Source organism: Leptodactylus fuscus, chromosome 6, assembly GCF_031893055.1.
Source record: "Leptodactylus fuscus isolate aLepFus1 chromosome 6, aLepFus1.hap2, whole genome shotgun sequence".
In the NCBI taxonomy this organism is placed as follows: domain Eukaryota; kingdom Metazoa; phylum Chordata; class Amphibia; order Anura; family Leptodactylidae; genus Leptodactylus; species Leptodactylus fuscus.
Genome location: NC_134270.1, coordinates 152394327 through 152416477, shown reverse-complemented (window position 1 = coordinate 152416477; position 22151 = coordinate 152394327). Strand labels below are relative to the sequence as shown.

Here is a 22151-nt window from a genome sequence, read left to right as displayed (position 1 = left end):
ATCTAGTTAGCATACAAGGCACCAAAACTAACTGAACAAATTGCTTGGGAGCGGACGGGGTGCTAGAGAAAAAATTTCAACTGTGCTGGAATCAGTGGGGCAAAAGATACAAAGAACTTGAGTTGGTGGAGGTGGTTATGTTTAGGCAATCCCCTCCTTGGCTATAACTCTAACTTCAGTCCGAGAATATCCACTGAAAGGGTTCTCCTCCTCAGGAGGAGCGTGCACATCCTTTTCAAGGGACTGTAGACACCCCCTAAATTTGAAGCTGAATTGAGTGGCACCACAAAGGTTATGGAGACATCTGCTTCTGACTCTGTACACTGTCCAGATGTCTTCTGATCAGTGGAGGTGACCACCAAAATCTCATATTGATGACCTATCCCAGTATGTGGTCTTCGACAACCCGTTGACTTCCTTACACATAAGTGAAAAGTTGCCCAAACAACTTCCTCAAGACTGATCCACAGTCTTATGTCTTTTGAGGCCTCCTAGCTCTCAGGTAAAGTTTGGGCAAGCCTGAACCTTTTGTTCTCCCAGGTGATGAACCACCACCAGTGGTATCTGCCCACCTCATACTCACCTCTCCTTGTTGATGGTCATCTTAACCGAGCCTACGTGTTTATGTGTTGAGCTCAGGAGAAATAGCTGAGGGCCTATCGACGTTGTATGGACATCTTCAAAGAGCAGACACAGAAAGAGTAGTTGTCCTTCCACGAAGGATGGTCAACTACTCGGGAAGGCATGACAATTGACCAGTGTGACCCAGGGTTGTGTGTAGGATGTGTGTGCACAGTTTGTATCCTTATTTTAGTCCCAGCCACAATTGTTGAGGTCTTGTATGTTTTCTTGGTCTGGAGAAGTGGTGATATCTGCATTACAAGACGCAACGCGTTTCACTGCTAAAAGTCACATTGAAAAGTAATGAGATTTTACTGACTTTATTTAAAGCCGTCTTGGCATCTTTATCCTTGAACCATTTTGTCGTCTTGGAGAACATCATAAATACTTATTTGCCAGTCTTAGAAGTAGATTGTAAAAAGTGTGTCATTCAGTTTTTATATGGTGATTCACTCAAGCAGTATTAGGATGTGATCCCCACAATGAAAGGGTCAAGAAGATGTTTTGGACTTTGATGGCCTATCCTTAGGACTTGTGATCTGGGATGGACTGTCCCTTGGGAGAAGAATGAAGAGGCTATAGCACTTCACCCTACATTCTCCAGATATAGGTGGTTGTGAGGTTGGACCACCATTGATCACACATAAGGATCACATATAAGGAGAGCCTATCAACCCTATCATCAGAATCCAACTTATCACCCCAGCCCTTCAGATAGATAGGTTAGGGTCACCTGAATCAAACAGTGTTCTCTCCTTGTGAATCGCCACCTCTATTGCCAAGATATCGCCATGTTTGACATACACAAATTCTCCTTGGAGCAATGAAGGTTTTGCCGATTACCCCTTTGGAGCAATGGCAGCACCCTCGTCGCTCCTACGAGTTCATTTGTATATTGTCAAAAATGGTGCCGTCTCGGCAACAGGGGCAGCGATTCACAAGGGGAAATACTGTTAGATTGAGCTGACCCTAACCTATCTATCTGCAGGGATGGTGTAATATGTTGGGTTCTGGTGACAGAAAATGACTCCTTTTTCAACTTTTTTGGATATTCTTGTCTGTTCTTTGAAAGACTGACAATGCGGTGATTGCTTATCACATGCTCATAGTAACAGTCAATTTGCCACTTAATGGAAACTTTAATACATAGTTATCCCTTTATTCTCTAATTTAATGGCAAGGTCACTGGTGTGCACAAGTTCAGCATACCCCTCTGCCGCTGCTGTAAATGCTACTGTATTCTGCAGGGTGTTATCTATCCTCTCACTTTATGGCACTGCCCTTATACTTAGCTATGGTCTTACTAATATGACCATTAGGTGACAGGTCACTGCCTCCCCAAAGATCAACTCCTTAATCTTCTGCTGCTATAACTTTCTACAATGTGATTTTCTAGGGGGTGTTTTTATTGACTTTACAGCTCATCCTTTGCAGCCATTCTCCTTCACATGATCTGGTGAGCTGCAGAGCGTTATATCCACATGACATCTGCTGTCAGATACAGTCTCACTTAAAGGGGCATTCTCCTCTTACAATGTTATGGCATATGGCTAGGATAGGGTATATCATTCTGATAGATGAAGACCAACCTCTGGTACCCCTGCTGATCCTGAGAATATAGGGGCAGAGGTTCCTGCAGTAGTTCTGTTTTCCTTCACAGCAGCAATCCCGTCCAGACGCTGTGCAGGGGCAGAAAAACTGCAAAATGTTTCTATTCACATGAATGGGGCTGTGGAACTATTTTCTGCACAGCGAGGGACGGGAACGTCGCTCTGCAGGGAATCAGAGGTAGCCGTGCGCAGTTTGCATGTAGAAATACGTGCCCGATCCTTTTTTGCCCTATATATTCAGCATGTCTCTTCTACACATAGGGGTAATGACAATGACAAACATTTGTAATTTGCTTTTCTCATGGGTATTCAAAGTGCGTTGTGCAGTAGGGGAGTTATATGGATGCAACATCCACCAGGGTCACTTGTTTTTTTTACAGGGAACCAACTTACCTATCAGTATATTTTTGACACATGGAAGGAAACCAAAGTACCTAGAAGAAACCCACACAAACATGGGGAGAATATACACACTCCATGCAGATGTTGCCCTTGGTGGGATTCGAACCCAGGACATATGTTAGTCTTAATAAACTCTTAATGAATACCGCCAATATATGAGGACATGAAAGGTCCTCTATAAAGGGTTGTCCAAGGTTTGCAGCATACTCAGGGGTGGCAGGAGTGGGTATAAAACAAAAACAAAAAGACTTTCCTATCACCAGAGCTCCATTGTCCAGTCCCAGCCCCCTTTCCCGCCGTCACCAGGGCTTACCATGTCGGAAGCAGAGAGACTCGCATGACCCAGGAGACCAGTCATTGACTTCAATGGTCGCTGGAGAGGGACCAGTGATGTCATTCACATACATTACTGGTTCCTGACCAACGAGTGCTGAGGCCACTGATCGGTCTCAGAGGTCATGTGAGCCTCTTTGCTTCCAGCATGGCGAGTCCCAGCGTAGTAACAAGACCCAAAATGGAGTGTTGGGAATTGGTGAGATAAGATAAAATAATCTTTTAATAGTCCCACCATGGGGAAATGCATAGTTTCGTATTGTTTTCCTTTTCACACAGACCATAGCCACCACTTCTGTAAATCCTGGACATCTCCTTTAAGGAGGACTTTTCATGTCCTTGGAGATTGGCGGTACTATATACTTCCTGAAAGCTGACACCGATATCCCTCTGCTGTCAGAAGGGTGGGACTTGCTGCTTAGCTTTGTACTGTCATGGGTGGGGTGCGGTCCTCACGGCCCAGCGACAACTGTAGAGGGATGCCGGTGCCAGAACTTACTGATGTCCCTGGTACCCGGGCACATACCGGCAAAGCTGGAAGCTTTCTAGCGGTAAATATTGTCAATCTTTAAGAACATAAAAGGTCTTTTTTAAAGTGTGTATTCTCATCCCAGACAATTGTGCTATTTACTGTCAAGTGGGTGGTCCTGTGATGTAGCAGATAGTTAGGTACCGCCTACTTGACAGCAGTGAGCATGATTGTTCTGAAATTAACAACACTGATTGCTCAGGAATGGCGGGGGATTAGAAAAAAAAATCCTACTGTGTCAGAATCAATGGAGCAGAGACTATTGAGAGGTGCAAGGAATTGGGGTTGGTGGCTATGGTTGGTGACAGGTCCTCTTTCCGTCTTTCCCCCTGGAGGTTCTCTGCTCTCTCTAGTAAATTTTAGACACATTATTATGACTATTTAATAATCCAGTAGATTAAATTCATGGCGGAATAAATGAATATTACTGTGGTTTTTTAGGATTCAACCCATAAATCCTCATAGTGATCGGTACTAAAATAGGCAGTCACACTATTTATTATAGCAGAGGATGTGATGACGGAGAATATACTGCTATGTAGTTCAGGAACAGATTCTTATTTTTGTATGTTACAGGGCGGCTCAGTCTCCCCATGTGAATAGCAGTTATCAGGTCAGAACACAGGGGACCTCTCTAGCAAGTTCCAAAACTCCTGCCAGGGGCAGATTAGCTTTATAAATAAAAATGTCGGATTTACTTGACTTTTTCATGACAAGATGTTTGGTTTCTGTTTATGAGAAACTGAAACCAATTTAAAGAGACATTTCGGGTCCTTTAGTTACTCATGAGGAAGCCTAAGTGATGTCATCCTTGAAGAATCTCTGCTATGACATGTATACCTCCGGGGTGTCTAAAAAAAAAATAGGTGAGATACAGAAACAAATCTCACTACGGAAGCAATAGAAAGAATAAAGAAATCTAGGTTTTCACACAAAGGAACCAAAATTTGTTAACAAAATTTATTAACGACACAAATATTGTCAGAAAATCAAAAGTTGTCCAGAAGTTTAGTTTCATCTGCTGAAAACGGGGAATAAAAAGCATCCCATAAAAGCATCATGTGCCAACATTGCGTAAAATAAAAAGTGAAACAAAATTTTTCATTGTTGTAAAATTTGATTAAAATCGGCTTCCAAATTGTACACAGATATCAAAAACTCACTTGGCATCTCCAAGAGCTTCAGTTTTCGGGGCCTTATCTGACTTCGCCTTTCCTTTCCCCCCAAAGCATTGTTGGCATGTTTTTCAGAATATTCCTTCCCTTTCTTGAATTTGGAGCTTTGTTGGCCTATTTTCGGAGTTGCTGCCCTCTTGTTGTTTTGGCTCTGGCTTTGGGGAAGAAGATACATGTGCCGATCTTCTCTGTACCATATCTTTGGCCTTTCTCTTTTCCACTTTGCAGTCTCCATCAGATTTTCTTTTAGGCTTTGTCAATGTCCTGGTGTCTCACACCCAACAAAATTCCAATGACTCTCTTCCAATGAATAAAACAAATCACATCGTACTCTTCAGACATTTATAAGCTATCCCAAGGATAGATCCCCATAGGAACCCCATTTAAGAACCATAATGCTTTGAGGCAAACACTAAATTTCAGTATAGGTTTTAGAACTTTTGACTGGTCATTGGAACTTTATTGAGACTGGAACCTCGAGAGGCCATGATCTGGTTAGATAAGGTAAGGGAAGGAAATTAAACAAAAATAGGGAGTACAATCTAAAATTAGTTTGTAGATCCTTGGAGAAAACCTCTAGTGGATGTGTACAGAAAATCAGTTGTAAGTAATGTAAGACATGTCTGAGATAAACATATATCTATCCTCAGAGTTAGTGTACGTGTGGCCTCTTTCTGCCGTCAATAGTCATGTTCTATCATTAGATGTTCTCGCCATACCTGCGTCAGTGTGGTGGCTCTGTAATGTCCATATGGCAGATTTACAGTGGATCAGACACAGATTTGTGTACCACGAGGTAACTGAGTTGTTGCGTACTATCTCACATCTAAACCCGGCAGGGACAACTGAGGACATTGCAACAGAGAGCAGAATGGTACGGAGCAAACAGTACAAAAGTTCAGATGTTTTTAGTGTCAACCGAGGGAAGGTTGGGTATACCAGCGTCACCAAGAAGGAGGGTACTACTGTGCTATAAAATGAGCATATACTTCACTGGCCATGGAGGGCAGCCTTCCTAATATGTGGACAGTAGGACAGTCTCCCATTGCTGGACCATGCCATTCTCATAACAGGACAGGCTGATGTTCTAGTAGAACAAAAGGGTCTTGTGGTCCTACAGCTGCTTTCTCCTTCCCTTTCTTGCTAATCTGGAGACCTCTATGTAACACTGAGCATGGGAAACCTGTTTTAAGATCCTTTTCTTTTTTGAAAATGTAGCAACCACCGTCGTTGGTTTTTATTTATGGAAAATCTGGAACTTAGAATGCTTTGGTTATAATAAGGTAGAAAGAGTATGGAAGGTAAATGATCAAGTTCTTATATTGAGTCAGCCCTAGATTCCCAGCCCTGGAATAAAGGAGTTGTCCAGAAATTAGACAAACTACTGAGGGGGGACAGGTGAAACATGAAAAAAAACACTTGTCCCTAGTGCTCTGTTGTCCATTTGCTGACACGGACCTGGACGCCCTGTGACTTACATGACTGCTGAGACCAATCAGTGATCCCAAGAGTAGCTGGAGAGGAAGCGGTGACATCACTCACAGGGCTAGTTCACACTGAGTTTTTTGCAGGCGGATATTGCCTTGTGCCTGCTGCTCTTGCTGATTTGTTACCTTTACTCATATTATTGCCCTCTGGCTTTAACTTTGACTCTTCTCTTGGATTTCGATTCTGTACTGCGCTGCTCGACCGTTACTGACAACTTGGCTAGCTGACCTCCCTTTTGTTGTTGTTTGTCTTGTCTGTGTTCTTTGTCCTCACCTGTACCTAGGTAGGGTTTTGCTGCCCAGTTGTCGCCTGTGGCTTAGGACAGAACAGGCAAGTAGGAAGGGATGGGGGGGTTCAGCTTAGGGCCCACTGCCTTGTCGTTCCCCTCCCCCCAGAGATCACCAGCAGCTACTGGGGAATTGTTCCTCTAGCAATTCCCTTACACTTATCTTTTCAAATAGCCTCCTCCATTTCCATTCATCTCATCCATGTGGAGCTCATTGAGTATCTCCAGAGGTTCCTTCATACCTTCCAGGAAACACCATTATGATATAAGAGTGGTACACCAGGATTATTGATCTCATACATTTAGCTTTTAGGAGTAACCATTTCGTAGACCAGTAACAGGGCCTTTGTCTTCTCTCCATAGTTTTGCGTCATTATTGGTGTCAGGATGCGTTGCGTCTTCACTGACAACCAGAAAATAAAGTGAGAAGTAAGACGCGGGGATCACTTAGTCATCTATTTCTAATAATACTCAGAAATTGGCAGTAATGGCAGAGAGAGAACATTTTCATTAATGAATTTCCTATGCTTCGAGCCATAGTGCTCATCCATCCATAGTTAACAGTCTAATAATACATTTATAGAAAGCTAATAGCCTGTACATAATAGCTCATCCGGTGCCGAGATGGTTCTTCTGCGTTTCTAGGGTTAGAGGCATGTATAACAATTCCCCTTATGAATGGGATCAAAGTAGTAACAGAGAAGGAAAAAGGAGAGGAACTCATATTCTCCGTTTTTGCCTTGGGTCTTTCAGTTGAATGAAGGCCACTGTGTTATGTTTGGTTATTCCTATGCACAATGCCTACAGTCTGGAAAAAAGAAGGACCGTGAAAGTTTGGTCTTGCAGTCATGAGTTATAGGACCTACACAAGTGTATCTGTCTTGTCTGGAGAAGTTAGGGTCACAAGGTGGTGAAACACTGTTAGATTGATTCAGGTGACCCTAACCTTCGGTGAAAGACTCCCCTCCCAGATTGATGGACTGCAATCATTACCTCTGTAAGATCATTGCTGATGTCTTTCCTCGTTAGCATTGTGTTAACACATTCCTGAATGCTCCAGACCAGCAAACTGCCCAAACATCTTCTCTTATACAGATTTTCACGATTGTCAAAGGCGAAATCAGTTAGTCAAACCATTTGATTATCTGCACCCGGCCTCTACTTACTCTCCTTAAAGCGGTTTTCCATAGAGTTAAATTTACCTTCTTTTCTCCGCCGGTTTCTATATACGTGACTCAGTAGTTCCAACGTTGGGTCACATGATCAGAACCAGCTCCTGACCCCTTGTGCTATGAGGGCTGACAGACTATAGTAAAGTATAGTAGTTACCTGTGATAACCGGAAAGGAGGGAGCAGATGCAGTGCCCCGGGTAAGGGACTGGTTCCGATCATGAAACCTGGGCTCGTAACCAGGCCAGAATGAAGAAACCGTTGGAGGAAAGAAGGTAAATTTAACTTTCTGGACAATTCCTTTAATTCTTATAGAAGTAGTAGGAATGTACTAAATTTTTCACATATTTTTTGTTTTTATTAAATAAATACTGGCAGGGGATAGTTTATCATGTGTTGTTGGTCATCTCAGGTCATTTTCCCTAATTTGAAGACCAGATGTGTTTTTTTTCATGTTCTGATACATAAAACCCTAGTTATATAGTAACAAGTCCATCAAGTTCACCACATATTTTCTCTGTATACTTCCTGTACACTCTTGAGGTTGCCGTACGTAGCTCACTCTTACAGTTTGCTGTAAGCACAGGATTGGGTGCCCCGACACAACTATAACTTGAAATTCCTGTATTTATTGCTGCCCCAGGTATCCTACTAGATATGGTCGGGCTAAATGAGTTTGACTTTTTCAGGTTCCTTTGTACTGATAGACTCATTCATCATGTTCTACTAGGCAGAGCAGGCTGGCTTTGTAGTGTTGGAACCAGAATGTTAAAATTGTGGGACTCCCTACTGAATAACTAAAAAAAAATGGAAGATTAGGTTGGTCCACAATGTGTTTCCTTGTGCACTCAATGTCCAAAAGAATGTTTGAGACCGTTGTTCTTATTATTTTAGAGCATTGTTAATTCCATATGAGAATTTACATACAAAACCAAGTATAATACTAGTCTAGTGAGACGAAAGAAGAATGGGGGGGAGTAAGCTGAAAATCAGAACGTAGGAGAAGAAAGACACTTAGAAGCTTTCTATCACAACCAAAGCACTTCACTCCCATCAGTACATTCAGTACTTCTCTGTATATGTCCTGCATGATCCTGACTGATTCTGAGTCCTGCTGATTCTAAATATGAGAGAGACCATTATAAAGCATATTCTCCTATAGTTACTATGCGAGTATATGGCAGCTAGTCTTCAGCCACCAGCTACAGATATAGCATGCAGAGGGGGAACTACTCCAGCAAACTGCAGAATGTAAGTCATATAATGATCAGAAATAGTGGAATAACAAATGTGCACACATAACATCTTATCAATATCTTGAAAAGTCATCTGAAACAATAGATACACTTTAAAATTTGACCGATCACGAACATTTTTTTGAGAATTACACACCCTCCAAAGCAAGTTCCCTAGAAGATCACTTATGCAACTTAAAGAGGAACTTTCACCATCTTCAACAATTCCAGTTCTTGTCCTCCTTTAAAGGGATTCTACCATTAATTTTTTTTTATAGATAACATATAGGAATAGCCTTAAGAAAGGCTATTCTTCTCCTACCTTTAGATGTCTTCTCTGCGCCGCCATTCAGTAGAAATCCTGAAATTTAGGCCTCGGGCAGAGCAGACTGCACAGTAAGTAAGCGGCCATTTTCTTGTGGCCTGTGGGCATGCGCAGTCGGCTCTGCCCGAGGCCTAGACGTTTGAAACCAGCTCCGGAAGAAAACGCGTGAAAAGGCCGTTCCTGAAGAAGATGGAGGTGGCGCTGGAGATTTCTCCCGCAGCATTGGGGACGCCCCTAGTACTGTTTGAGTGCTGGGGACAGCCCCCAGTGCTGCGAGATAACTCATTTACATACACACGAAAACTGGGATTTCTACCGAATGGCGGCGTAGAGAAGACATCTAAAGGTAGGAGAAGAATAGCCTTTCTTAAGGCTATTCCTACGTGTGATCTACAAAAAATGTGAATTTAATGGTAGAATCCCTTTAATACCGTAGTCTATGGATTCTGGCACAATTGAAATTTTTCCTCTAGCCCCACCATTCCCGAGCAGCAATGCTGTTCATGCCCTACTATGGTTAAGTGTTATTACTAATAGACACCCTGATCCCCTGGCGCCTTGTTTACTTATAGGGAGGGCAGCTGGGGAGGCCAGAACTCTTGTTGCTCTGACTCCCCTGCTTATGCTTTTTCACTTTGTCAGACAGCCAACTTCACACTACTCAATGGACCTGCAGTATAAGCAGAGGGAAGTCGGTGATGTCACTAACCATTGGAGCGGCTGCAGGGGAGAACAGGAACAAGAGTTGCGGCCTCCCCTGCTGCCCTCCACACACGGACGGTGGGAGACCCAGGCGTATATTAGTAATAAAGCTTAACCAGTGCAGAGAATGCTTTATTCCTCCCCAGAGAGCCCTCTTCATGTTTTTGCGGTGATTTATGTATCATTTCTACTCGCTGATGTCATTGACTCTAAGATTCTAGAGAATATTTGTATTCTCAGTGTCAAACGTTTATGACCGCATCTCCAGGTCCCGAGACTTAGATAATACACTTAGTGAGGCTTATTGTCTCGGCCTATTTATAGAACGGTTCTTCCTTAATCATGTCACCAAGACATTTGCTTGCAGTCATTCTTAATTCGGTTTTGAACACTTGAATCCTGATTTAGCCAATCGCCGGGCCGGAGATTTCTCAATCCTGTTAAATCCTATAGAGGGATTTATTCATCTCAGTAAGGGATTGCTGCTATCCTCTGTCTAGAAAATATCTGTCTCAGCATACTTGTGCCCCGGCCACTTGCCTGATGTAGAAAGTCCAAAGCTGCTTATTCATGGCCAGGCATCAGAGATACGGACACCTGTCTAGGCAAGGGGGTAAAGGTGACAATGAGGAAATGGGGATTCCATTATGGTCAACCTATATCTTATTTTAAGACCAATATTAACATTTCCATTTAGATTCCGTTTAATTGTCCCATGCTGTACTGCAGTGATTCTCAACCCTTTCTAGAGAAGTACCCAATGGTGAGAAGATGTCCCGATCAAGTAGTGATCACTTATAGGTGTTAACAAAATAAAGCTTCATAAGGCCTTTGTGAACAATCATGTAATGGACCTTTCAGTGCTCCAACATTTAGTATTATGGCCCCCGCAGTGCTCAAACATGTAGTGTAATGGCCCCCGCAGTGCTCCAACATGTAGTGTAATGGCCCCCTCAGTGCTCCAACATGTAGTGTAATGGCCCCCTCAGTGCTCCAACATGTAGTATAATGGCCCCCGCAGTGCTCAAACATGTAGTGTCATGGCCCCCTCAGTGCTCCAACATGTAGTGTAATGGCCCCCGCAGTGCTCCAACATGTAGTGTAATGGCCCCCGCAGTGCTCCAACATGTAGTGTAATGGCCCCCGCAGTGCTCCAACATGTAGTGTAATGGCCCCCGCAGTGCTCCAACATGTAGTGTAATGGCCCCCTCAGTGCTCCAACATGTAGTGTAATGGCCCCTTCAGTGCTCCAACATGTAGTGTAATGGCCCCCTCAGTGCTCCAACATGTAGTGTAATAGCCCCCGCAGTGCTTCAACATGTAGTGTAATGGCCCCTTCAGTGCTCCAACATGTAGTGTAATGGCCCCCATAGTGCTCCAACATGTAGTGTAATGGCCCCCGCAGTGCTCCAACATGTAGTGTAATGGCCCCCTCAGTGCTCCAACATGTAGTGTCATGGCCCCCTCAGTGCTCCAACATGTAGTGTAATAGCCCCCGCAGTGCTCCAACATGTAGTGTAATGGCCCCCTCAGTGCTCCAACATGTAGTGTAATAGCCCCCGCAGTGCTTCAACATGTAGTGTAATGGCCCCTTCAGTGCTCCAACATGTAGTGTAATGGCCCCCATAGTGCTCCAACATGTAGTGTAATGGCCCCCGCAGTGCTCCAACATGTAGTGTAATGGCCCCCTCAGTGCTCCAACATGTAGTGTCATGGCCCCCTCAGTGCTCCAACATGTAGTGTAATAGCCCCCGCAGTGCTCCAACATGTAGTCTAATGGCCCCCTCAGTGCTACAACATGTAGTGTAATGGCCCCCGCAGTGCTCCAACATGTAGTGTAATGGCCCCCTCAGTGCTCCAACATGTAGTGTAATGGCCCCCTCAGTGCTCCAACATGTAGTCTAATGGCCTCCGCAGTGCTCCAACATGTAGTGTAATGGCCCCCTCAGTGCTCCAACATGTAGTGTAATGGCCCCCTCAGTGCTCCAACATGTAGTGTAATGGCCCCCTCAGTGCTCCAACATGTAGTGTAATGGCCCCTTCAGTGCTCCAACATGTAGTGTAATGGCCCCCTCAGTGCTCCAACATGTAGTGTAATGGCCCCCTCAGTGCTCCAACATGTAGTGTAATGGCCCCTTCAGTGCTCCAACATGTAGTGTAATGGCCCCCTCAGTGCTCCAACATGTAGTGTAATGGCCCCCTCAGTGCTCCAACATGTAGTGTAATGGCCCCCTCAGTGCTCCAACATGTAGTGTAATGGCCCCCTCAGTGCTCCAACATGTAGTGTAATGGCCCCCTCAGTGCTCCAACATGTAGTGTAATGGCCCCCTCAGTGCTCCAACATGTAGTGTAATGGCCCCCTCAGTGCTCCAACATGTAGTGTAATGGCCCTCAAACTCAGTAGAATGACCCCAACAGTTTAGTGTTCCGGAAAACTGAAACTTTTCAGTGCTAACCACTGAGCCACCATTTTGCCCCTTGGCCCATGGAGTCTGAGCTCCTGTGATGGTTCATCTGACCATCCATAAATAAGGTCCTGAGATAGGAATCCCAACCCGATGATCCAAAGGAAGCCGAAGATCTGAGTGTCAGGGAAAAAAAACAATTCCTTCCTGACCCCAAATATGGCGATCGGTGATATAACCCTGGATCATGTCTATCCATCTGCCTTGTGCTGACCTGAAATCTGCTCAAAGAGCTTATAGTCTAGAGATCCTGCCTGAAGGCTCACAATGTACATAAATGTGTAATAGAATAATAATATATGGGGTTATTCTGCTCTGGAGAGCTTAGGGTAAGTTCACACAGCGGAAACCTTTTCCGCCGTGTAGGTTTTTTGCGCGGCTATTGGCGACGGGATGCCAATGCATCGGCATTCCATCACGGCATCCTGCTCCTGATTAGGTTCAAATGAATGGGCCTCAGCAGGAGGGTGTCTGGAGCCGCTGACGCCATTCCGAATCCGCGTGAAGAAAGGGCATGTTGCTTCCTGCTCTGCTTTACTGTTAGCTCAGGGGTTGCTCAGTAGAAAAAGGATGGGGGGGCAATTACACAGAAATATAATTAATAGGTCATATCAAATTAATCATAAGGAAATCAGAGCACTTGGAAAATAGAAAGTGGGGCAGAGACGTGAGTCGTATTAACTCCTTCTGTTCTACTGAACCAGCAGGAAGGGGACGTTCAAGTTCTCATGCACATGACCCAAGGGTGCAGGGCGAGGGGGGGGGGGCGATTTTTTTTAACAGATCACACTTGGATGACATCAGAGTGTCATCATAGTGCCTTATGTCTTCCATTGATTTCAATGGGGGTTTGGTTCCATTTCCAGCTGCTGTATAAATATCAGAACAGAGCATCAGAGCCCCCTCGGAAGAGCCTCGGGCTGCACCTTTGGTCACGTCCATGAGGTCTTGTTTTACATTTCACGATCTTTTTTAATATATTTCTGGCTTCGGTTCAGAAAATTGTAGATTTGAAATAGTAAACAATGGGGAAAATTTATTAAAGGGGTGGTCAGGACAAAATTGTATTTTTTAAATAGGCCGGGGAGGTGAAAAAGATTTTTTTAAATTTAAAAAAAAAATCATGCTCCACTTTCCTCGGTGCTCCAACACCTGCCAGTCCATTGTTGTTTTCCAGCGGAAGTCCCGGTCACATGTGACCAATCACCGGCCTTAGCAAAGGACACAGGATGTCACTACCTGTGCGTTCCTGGGACCCTTCCTGAGGTCATGTGACCGCTGAGACCAATCAGCAAAAGGGATTCGGGACGTCGCTGCCAGTGATTTCACTTCAAAATGACACCAGAGCATCAGGACTGGACTGCGTTGGGAGGACTCCGGAACACCAGGGACAGGTGAGTATGATTTTGTGCCCTGACAACCTCTTTAAGCTGTTGTCAGGGCACAAGTATGCTTTGCGTCAGATTTAGTAGGTGATGCAGGCTTTTTGTGACTCATGAAATGAGGAGGTGAACCTGTCAGGAAAGGGTTTGGGCTTACCAAAAAGGGGGCATAGCTTAAGATTTGTATGATGTACCAGATATATCATCGGGCGCCAGCCACTGTGATGCATCTGGTGCATCTTTAGTTTTTCTGGACTATACTTGCCTCAGGCCCGTTTCACATCTGCGTTCGGGTTTCCTTTTGAAGAGTCGGAAACCTATACACATGAAAAGCAGTTACCTAAGAAAACCCGCGGACCCCATAGACTATAATGGAGTCCATGTGGTTTCCGCACGAATCATGCAGAGAGAAAAGTGCTGCTTGCAGAACTTCTCTATGCACATGTTTCGTGCGGAAACCACACGGACCCCATTATAGTCTATGGGGTCCATGTGGTTTCCTTAGGTAACCGCTTTTTAATGCTATAGGTTTCCGTTCGGGGGTCCCCAAGCAGACTCCTTGAATGTAAACTCGAACACAGTTGTAAACGAAGCCTTAGGAATTTGGGGCTGATTCTGCCTCATCCTGGCTGGAATCTGCCTCCCATTGATCGTAGTCGTCGTCATCATCCAGCTTTCCCAGCAGATTATAGACAACATTTCCTGAAGACATTACAAGGTCTCAGTAAGCATAGTGTTTGTTATAGCGGTATCGTACATCACATCTGCTTGTCTGTATACACAGCAGAAATGTTTGGTCTAAACAGAGCGTCTCATAAACGGACCTGAACATGTGTAAACATGGACATAGCAGAGCCGAGTGTGCTTCACAAGCGCAGCCGCTCCATCAGACACATTGACTCATTGCTCAGGCGTTTACAAAACACAGGACGGAGTAAAGTGCAAATTCTGCTGGTGAGAGTCAATAGCCAGGGACTGTCTATATACAATGTATCCCGCATACAACAGCAATAAATGTGACAGCTATAACAAATAGAGGGTTATGGATGAAAGGCCCCAGGAGAAATATGCTCACCTATTAGAACACCGTGATCACGAGGCAACATTGTGACGACTTGTATCGCTACAAGCGGTTTGCACGGAGTGCACAGTAAATGTATTTTTGATTGCAGATTCACTTGCAACTTGCAACTCACTTGCAAACTTGCAACATGTTGGGGGGCTTGTTAAGTGTCTGGGGGTGTTAAGTCCTGACTTGTATGTAACTTGCTGCCAAATTACATCCTAAAATCACTGTGTGTATTAAATGCAAGAGGAAGTGAGATAAATCCCTCACATTTTTGGTTGCACAACTCCATATTCCTAGACTTTAAAGGGGTTTTCCTCCATACCATATGTAACCATTTTATTTTTAAATTAAAAATTTATAAAGTTTTTAAGTTTTTCTCTAAACACGAAGGCAGGAACTTTCAGGGGTTCAGCACTTGCCGTAAACCCATTGTGGTCAGGGACACTTGTACGAATGAGTAGATAAGCTGAAGAGGATCTTTCACCACCTGTACCAAGTCCTTTACATAATTTTATAGGCGCTACTTTGTTTATTCTGGCACAATTGGAATTTTTTCTCTAGTCCCCACCGTTCCTGAGCAATCACTGCTGTTCGTTTTGGTGCCTGATATACTACTTAGGTTCTGTACTGTTAGGAGGGCGGTGTCAGGCAGGAGCAGACAAGGGGTGCGACTCTGAGCTCTGACACTGGCTGCATCTGATTGGAGCTCTGAATCACACACCCTGACTGACACCGCCCTTCTAACATCACATCAGTCACCAAAACTGCCTGTGTTTGTTGCTCAGGAATGGTGGGGGCTAGAGAGAAAATTCCAGCTGTGCTGGAATCAGATGAGCCAGATCAAGACTTGTGACTTATCTGTCCTCAGAATACACACCATTGACAAAAACCCTCTGATATCTATTCATCAACCAACAGCAAATCCTTTGAACTATCCAGGGATTAATCCAATCTTCAGTAATTTATCTATTCACTCTTTATGTGTCTGTGCCTTGAGGGCCATATCCACAACGCCAACACTTTTGTGACATAGTCAAACTGATCAGTAAGATTAGTTTGACATGATATTCCCTCAGTAACGCCATGTTGTTTTCCATCCAACAAGTTGCAGGTTCCAACAGATTGCAGTGGTAGAGGCTGCAGCGATCACCTGAACAACGCAGCCAGTGGATTGTGGCAGTATGGGGTGTCAGACTCCACCAATCTGATATAAGTATGGGTTATCAATATATTAGTGTTGGAAAATCCCTTTCAATATTCTGAAATATTACGTGAAGAAAATTATGTTCTCTACTTTAAAGCATTATAGGGTATTAATGCATACCTGGGGGTCTCCAGAGCCATACTAGACACCCTATATTAGCTCCTTATAGTCCTATAAGGCATATAACAAGGGCCCACATTAATAGAAATAACTTTTCAGTTAACTGTAGACACTTTTGCTGTCGGGCAGGTTTCCATTTCTGACTTGAACCAAGGATCTGTTCTCTATTCTGTAAGTAAGGCTACATAAAGGAGCAGTTGTGGTGACATATGGACACATTAGAATATATTCATGAGCACTGGCCGCCCACGTCATCATCCGAAATTAGCCTTGGAGATGTCTCAGTCCATGGCGTATCAGAGGGAGGACGTGGTGAACTGGTACAGCCTTTGTTAATAAGAATTGAGTAATAGTTAACAATATATCAGGTAGGGGCTTGTGTTTTTTGGACTGCACCTGTAGACCCCACCATTACCCTACAGGCCTTTATACTAAGCAATTGAAAGGTGATGAATATTATTCCATAGAACATGACCATGTGTGCCAGGAGTGGCGCGCGAGCCTTATTTCCCTGGCACGACAGGCCGAGTCCTCACTGAGCTGTTTCGATTGGACCAAACTTAGCCGAAACGAAACAGCTATTATTATACTGTGGGGTCTCTTCAGACCCCAGAGTTTAATAAGCGGAGGTGATGAAAAATAAAAAGCAATGTTACTCACCTTCCCTGCGCTTCGCAGCGGACCCTGTGTGCTCTGCAGGCGCTCTTGCCTGAAGTAAAAGATTGCTGATAGGGCTTCAGGGATCACGTAGGGGGTCATTAGGTATAATGACACTGACATGATCCCTACAACCCAATTGGAGGTTGCCGATGTCAGGGAGAAGCGCTGAAGAGAACACAGGACCGTCGCGGAGCACAGGGAAGGTGAGTAACATTGCTTTGCATGTTTGTCACCTCTCTTGGTCTTCCAGTTATTATACTCTGGGGTCTGAAGAGACCTAACAGTATAATAATGGCTAGCGAGTGGCAAAAATTGAAATATTATAAAAGATGGAATATCACACTGTTTGGAGGGGCCACTATGGGACATAATACTGTGTACATGGGCCACTATGGGGCATAATACTGTGTACAGGGATCACTATGGGACATAATACTGTGAGCAGGGGCCACTATGGGACATAATACCGTGTACAGGGATCACTATGGGACATAATACTGTGAGCAGGGGCCACTATGGGACATAATACTGTGTGCAGGGGCCACTATGGGACATAATACCGTGTACAGGGGCCACTATGGGACATAATACTGTGTGCAGGGGTCACTATGGGGCATAATACTGTGTACAGGGACCACTATGGGGCATAATAGTGTGTGCAGGGGCCACTATGGGACATAATACTGTGTACAGGGATCACTATGGGACATAATTCTGTGTACAGGTGCCACTATGGGACATAATACTGTGTACTGGGGCCACTATGGGACATAATACTGTGTACAGGGATCACTATGGGACATAATACTGTGTGCAGGGGCCACTATGGGACATAATACTGTGTACAGGGATCACTATGGGACATAATAGTGTGTGCAGGGGCCACTATGGGGCATAATACTGGGTGAAGGGGCCACTATGGGGCATAATACTGTGTGTAGGGGCCACTATGGGGCATAATACTGTGTGCAGGGGCCACTATGGGACATAATACTGTGTACAGGGATCACTATGGGACATAATACTGTGTGCAGGGGTCACTATGGGACATAATACTGTGTGCAGGGGGCACTATGGGACATAATACTGTGTACAGGGACCACTATGGGACATAATACTGTGTACAGGGATCACTATGGGACATAATAGTGTGTGCAGGGGCCACTATGGGGCATAATACTGGGTGAAGGGGCCACTATGGGGCATAATACTGTGTGTAGGGGCCACTATGGGGCATAATACTGTGTGCAGGGGCCACTATGGGACATAATACTGTGTACAGGGATCACTATGGGACATAATACTGTGTGCAGGGGTCACTATGGGACATAATACTGTGTGCAGGGGGAACTATGGGACATAATACTGTGTGCAGGGGCCACTATGGGGCATAATACTGGGTGAAGGGGCCACTATGGGGCATAATACTGTGTGCAGGGACCACTATGGGACATAATACTGTGTGTAGGGGCCACTATGGGGCATAATAGTGTGTGCAGGGGCCACTATGGGACATAATACTGTGTGCAGGGTCCACTATGGGACATAATACTGTGTGCAGGGGCCACTATGGGACATAATATTGTGTGCAGGGGCCACTATGTTGCATAATACTGTGTACAGGGTCCACTATGGGACATAATACTGTGTACAGGCGCCACTATGGCTTTGGGACATAATACCTTTGCTGTTGGTGGTACAAGACTTTCCTCTCCACAGGATCTGTAAGGAAGCACATGGAAGATTTTGCAGTGGGACCCACCAAGCAAAATCCACCGCAGACATCTTTCTGCCGCAGGTATAAAGCTTTCCCACTCTGATTTACTTCCTTTGAGCACCATGGGAAGAACATGCAAATCTGTCTTTCATGATGTAAATAGGAAGACAGTGCCTCAGTCATGCAGCCCACTCTCCCTAAGGAGTGACGATATCCCCTTAACCCTGTCTAGAAGCCTCTCACCTCTGCCAAGTCAGTCTTCTCTGCGCCGGGCTGAAGAGATCCAATCAGATCGAAACAACTGTCCTCGGCTGAGAAGACTGGCTTGGTAAAATTCCACATCATTTGCAGCAAAGGCCTCTGGGAAGGTCGGCATGATGTTAAAGGGAGAATCCTCTACTGGGATGCATGACTGAGGCACTGTCTTCCTATTTACATCATGGAAGACAGATTTGCATATTCTTCCCATGATCCTCTTCACAGTGGAGCGTCTATGGCTTAATAAGACTCCACACACCTAAATATTGGTCTCTCCCTAAGGAGTGACGATATCCTCTTAACCCCTTCATTTGAGCAGGACGAGGAGCAGTAATGAGGGGTTTATTTTAATCTGAGGTCATTGAAAGCTGAGCTGCAGTACTTTCGTTCGGCCAATTCCCTGTGGTTTGGCGTAGTGTGTACCATAGGGTAGTATACATACAAGAGCTAGTCACCAGCCAGTATCTGTGTATGTCCAGATATGAAGTGCATTAGGCTGCACGGAGTCTGGCGGATACTGATAAATGATCAGGTTGTGAGGACTAAAAATAATGATATCATTATATAATAATTCTGAGATGGTAAAGGCTTGTCTTAAGTGAAGTAGGGCACAAATACAACTCTGGACATGGTGGAATTGATCAGATTATCTGGAGTAGCGCATTCCAGAAAACTGGTGCAGCACTGGAAAAGCCTTGGGGATGGGAGCAGGGTGTTTTGCTTATGGAGGATGTAATTCTAGGATCCTTGGCAGAATTTCGAGCATTGGTAGAGTAGTGGGAAGAGAACGTGGAGACCTTTGTGGGTGAGAGCAATATTAAAGAGGACCTTCCACCTGGCCAAACCAGTTCCGGTTCTTTGCATCTTTGTACCACTAATAATAGCACAGTTATGATTTCTTTTTCTAGCCCCGCCACTCCTGAGCTCTTTCTGCTGTAATTTTTAGCACCCAATATGCTAAATAGGTTCTCTGCCGTTCTCTGTGCCAGGCCAGGACCACCCATCTGACAGTCGAGAGCCTGTCTAACATATTGGGTGCTGAAACAAACAGGGGGCTAGAGAACTTATCCCAACTGTGCCAGAATTATTGGAGTGGCGCCTACTGTAGGGGATTCAAGAAACTGGAATTGGTGGGGGTAATGAAAGGTCTTCCTTAAATTGTAAAGTAATTGGGCAAGCAGTGACTGGCACAGGGTAAAGTCATCGATGAAAGATGAGCCTGGCTGCTGCATTCAGGACAGATTAGTAATGCGTTGCTGTAATCGAGGCGTCCTTGTCATGCGATCCCTCTTGGAGTAAAAACACAATATAATAAACACGTGGTACCCCATAACTCCACGTATTATACAGACTTTTGCAATCGTTTATCAGCATTTTTTATCTCTGTAGTGTACATGTTATGATAGTGGTATTTTTACTTTCCCACTTCTGCCCGTGTGTGAACCCGACCCTATCTCCTCCCGCAGATTTATTGCACTGTCACTACATTAGGCTTTCATGGTACTTGCAGCATCCTGCCTGCTCCGCCTGCTATCTCCGGGATTTGCATTTGCAATGAGAGGAGGGGTAGCTGTAAGTCAGTCATGCTATGACATCTGTGTATCAGACACCAGGCTTGTGCTGGGCCCCACACTCACCCCAGGGGTAGCCAAGTATATCACAGTCTGCTGCCTGCTTAAACTGCTCCTCCTTTATTTTTCCAGCTATGGGACAATAGAATGCAATGCCCTGAGGTTATCCCTCTCGTATCCTTGCTGCCTTCCACTTGGCAGCCACATTGAAGGTTGGTGCAGCTTGCGGCTTGTCTCCTATTATCATTTCCTGTATTTGCAGAGGTTTTACTCTTTCACAGTCAGAGTCACAGAACCTAATCTGACCCGGGGAACCATTGCAACGTGAAGTGTAGAAAGTCCAGTCTCTTAACACTCCACATCCTGATGTGACCACCTTCGCCTGTCGGAGAACATGACAACAGCGGCGTATTAATATCTGCTCCACTCTTCTCCCTGCTCCAATCACAACTCAACATATTATTTAAGGGCTGCTATGGCTGAACGGTAAGAAAGCAGTAGGGGAGAGCAGTAAGACGGAGCCTGGTAGGGGGGCGATGTGGGGTCTTATAGCTGGTCTGGAGATAGTAAAGGGTTAATGTCATTCTATCTTATTGCTATGAATGTCTGAGTGTCATCTGGTTTTTGCTTTGAGTTTGTGTTTTTGTAGTTGGCTATATGGTATATATATATATATATATATATTTGTTTATATATGTTGACGTGCCAATACCTTTAGAGGTGTTGGTCTTGGTTGTATAGACAAAAATCAGGACATGCATTGCGTATGGCATGTATACAGTATATAAAGCTCAAGGTGTGTGCTATATATATACATATATATATATATATATATATATATATATATATATATATATATATATTATATGGTGGTACTATATCACCATTTATGAAGGAGTCGGAGTCAGCGGTTTGGCATGGTAGTATTAGTTAGCAGGATGGTGGCTCAGTGGTTAACACTATGGAGTTCTGGTTCAGGTCCGGCTCCACCTGCACGGGGTTAGCATGGTCTTCTCGAGTGTGGCAAGTTTCTTCCCAAAACCTAAAAACTTACAGATGAGTTAAATTGCTTACTAGGACGTCTTGCCTGAAGTAGAGACCTTATCTTGTGAGGCCAACAGGGGCCGGGACTGATGTATGTGATGGCTGTCTCTGTACAGTGCTACAGAACGTGCAGGTGCCATATACTGTAAGCAATAGGAAGTAATATAACCAAGGCCTATTTATGGAAATTGTTCAGGATGGTTACTTACCAACACATGGTGTTATGGCGGCCGTACACATTAGATCAGCGTCGTATAGACCATCCAATTTTAGTAGAACCAGGTAACTGTCTAATGTTTATGGGGGTCTCTCAACTTTCCCTGATGGCAAGTGTTGGAGTTCAACATGCCCACTCCTTATATGCAGCTGCCATTGGTGCCTGGAAACAGCTTACTCACTTTTCTGTACTCAGAACACATGCACCCTCAGCCACCAGCTATCTAAAGTGTCTGCTGGTCGGACTGTGGAAAAATAGAGAACGAGTCTGAGTCGGTGATTTGGCCTATGGAATCCAAAGCCCTGCTAAATACAATGTGATGTCATCATGCATGTGAACCATTAATGGGATAACATGATGATACGGGATAACATGCTGATTGGTGGTGATCACAAGAGTGGAAGTCCTATTTCCCCAGGGGAACATGGACCCCTATATTTGTTATTGGTGGGGGTCCCACTGGTCAGATTACCTCAGAACTTTGGCCAACCTCTTTAACGTCATCACAAAAACTGTGTACCGGGGCCACACGGTGGCTCAGTGGCTAGCACTGCAGCCTTGCAGCGCT

General features: G+C 44.6%; 1 protein-coding gene across 3 annotated transcripts in view; it reads left to right on the top strand.

The window, feature by feature from the left end:
- The window catches only part of MIB2 (MIB E3 ubiquitin protein ligase 2), a 70382-nt gene that overhangs the window by 1907 nt on the left and 46324 nt on the right, over window positions 1–22151 (top strand). Inside the window, exon 1 of one of the 3 annotated variants that reach the window (XM_075277618.1) lies at window positions 20325–20808. The exons of the other annotated variants lie outside the window; for them this stretch is intronic. The gene's annotated coding sequence lies outside the window, so the exon portion shown is untranslated. Of the gene's footprint in view, window positions 1–20324; window positions 20809–22151 lie in introns of those variants that run through there. 3 annotated transcript variants of the gene reach the window in all.